The 2538-nt window shown below is 38.9% G+C and overlaps 1 non-coding gene across 1 annotated transcript; it reads left to right on the forward strand.

Moving 5' to 3' along the window:
• The first annotated feature begins 2053 nt into the window (after positions 1 to 2053).
• Positions 2054 to 2160, forward strand: LOC128287418 (small nucleolar RNA R71). Its single transcript, XR_008278118.1, has one exon. It is a non-coding gene; the product is annotated as a small nucleolar RNA R71 (small nucleolar RNA).
• Positions 2161 to 2538: the final 378 nt, after the last annotated feature.

Here is a 2538-nt window from a genome sequence, read left to right on the forward strand (position 1 = left end):
AATTTTAGAGAAATCAATACTGTTAGTGCTCAGGTTGCCTCCCGAGAAGCGCTTATTTATAGTCTAAGCTCGACTTACCTCGATTGCACATAGTCATGGTGGTTTGAGGAGTTTACACTTCTCATCCCTGCTATTAATTTTATCAAAATAAGGTTTTGGACGAGTATTATTTACCTTGAATGTACCGAATTTGGGATGAATTACCTTGACTGTGCCGTATGGGAAAATGCTAAGTACCATAATAGGGATTTCTCCATTAGGTTTAGAGGTGGCAATACGAGGATTTGCTGCATGCAGTAGTACTTTGTCTCCAACCTTAAGTTGATTTGGTGGAATATTGAGCTCGTCAAGGTGTGGTTTTGGTTTATGTGTCTGCCATTCATCTAGTTCCTCAACTCATAGCCTTCGTTCTTCATAGATTGGTCCTTTGTTGTTGCTTGAACACGGCTCATGTGCGCTCTTCGAACCTGTTTTCTGCACAGAGGGTTTCACCACATGATCAGTACTAGTAGTATGATTTATGCAATCACCCTCGATTTTTGAAGTGTTACTCGAATTACGAGCTTGAAGAGTGATTCTTTCATCATCCACACGAAGTGTGAGTTCACTTGTACCAACATCAATTATCGTTCAAGCAGTTTCTAAAAAGGGCCTCCCTAAAATTAAAGGCACGTTACTATCCTCCTCAATGTCTAGAACAACGAAATCAACTGGGAATATAAATTTGTCAATTTTAACGAGTACATCTTCAATAATACCCCTAGGAAATCTGATTGTTTTACCTGCTAATTGAATGCTCATCTTAGTTTGTTTGGGTCTCCCAAGACCTAGTTTCTTAAACATTTTGTAAGGCATGACATTGTTACTAGCCCCTAAATCAGCCAAGGCATTATTAACATCTAAGCTACCAATTAAACAAGGAATCGTAAAACTCCTTGGACCTTTCAATTTGTTGGTCAGCTTATTCTGCAGAATGGCTGAGCAAACTGCATTCATCTCTACATGCGACGCCTCGTCTAACATTCGCTTATTTGCTAAAAGCTCCTTGAAAAATTTGACTGCGTTTGGCATTTACGAAAGAGCTTTAACAAACGGTAAGTTAATATGTAATTTCTTTAAAAGTTTAAGGAATTTACTGAATTGTTCGTCTAAATGGTCTTTTCTTGTCGCATTAGGGTATGGTACACGTGGTTTGTACTCTTTACTTACCTGTTTTTAGTCATTGTGGTCCACGTCACCTTTACCTTTACTTACCATAGTTTCTTGCCTTGGTTCTAGTTCAGGTGCAACTAACCCTTCCTCATCTTGAATGGTAATCACATTGAGCTGCTCTCTTGGGTTAGATTCAGTGCTACTCGGTAGGCTACCTTGTGGTCGTTCAGATATCAATTTAGCGAGCTGGCCTGTCTGAGTTTTGAGCCCTTGGATCGACGCTTGTTGATTCTTAAGTGCTGTCTCGGTATTCTAAAAATGAGTTTCTGACACCGAGATGAATTTTGTTAGCATCTCCTAAAGGTTCAGCTTTTTCTCTTGTTGGTAAGGTGGTTGTTGGAAGCCTGGAGGTGGTGGTAGTCTCTGATTCCCTTGGCCTCCTCATGAGAAATTTGGGTGGTTCCTCCATCCTGCATTGTAAGTGTTACTATAAGGATTATTTTGAGATCGAGGATTATTACCCATATAATTTAATTGCTTGATTTCCATGATGTTGCCATAAGATGGGTATTTTGAATTGCTCGTCCCTCCTCCACTTGCATTGTACTACATTACTGGTTGAACCTGTGAAGAACCAAGAAAACCATCAATTTTTCTATTCAAAAGTTCTACCTGATTAGAGAGCATGGTGACCGAATCGACATTAAAAACGTCAGCTGCTTTCGTTGGCTTTGTCCTCATGACTTGCCACTGATAATTATTCAGTGACATCTCTTCTATAAATTCATAAGCATCCCCAGGTGTCTTATTATTGATAGTCCCACCAGTGGTCGCGTCAACCATTTTTCTAGTCGAAGGGTTCAGTCTATTGTGAAAAGTTTGAACCTGTAGCCAGAGTGGTAACCCATGGTGTGGGCACCTTCTCAACAGGTCCTTGTATCTCTCCCATGCATCATATAGTGTTTCTAAATCCATTTGCACAAAAGAAGAGATATCATTCCTTATTTTAGTCATTTTAGCTGGTGAAAAGTATTTTAGTAAAAACTTTTCGGTCATTTGTTCCCAAGTACTGATTGACCATCGTGGTAATGAGTTCAACCACTATTTAGCCTTATTCCTTAGTGAAAAGGGAAATAACTGAAGGCGTATGGCGTCTTCAGAAATGCCATTGATTTTAAATATGTCGCAAAACTCCAAAAATTTTGCCAAGTGATTGTTTGGATCCTTATCCTGAAAACCATCAAACTGAACAAATTAATGTATCATTTGAATCGTTTAAGGTTTCAGTTGAAAATTATTTGTAGCAATAGTAGACCTAACTATACTTGACTCAGTTCCTGTTAAATTCGTTTAGCATAATCATACATAGTGCGTGGAGCATGATTA

This window comes from Gossypium arboreum, chromosome 13, assembly GCF_025698485.1.
Source record: "Gossypium arboreum isolate Shixiya-1 chromosome 13, ASM2569848v2, whole genome shotgun sequence".
NCBI lineage: Eukaryota > Viridiplantae > Streptophyta > Magnoliopsida > Malvales > Malvaceae > Gossypium > Gossypium arboreum.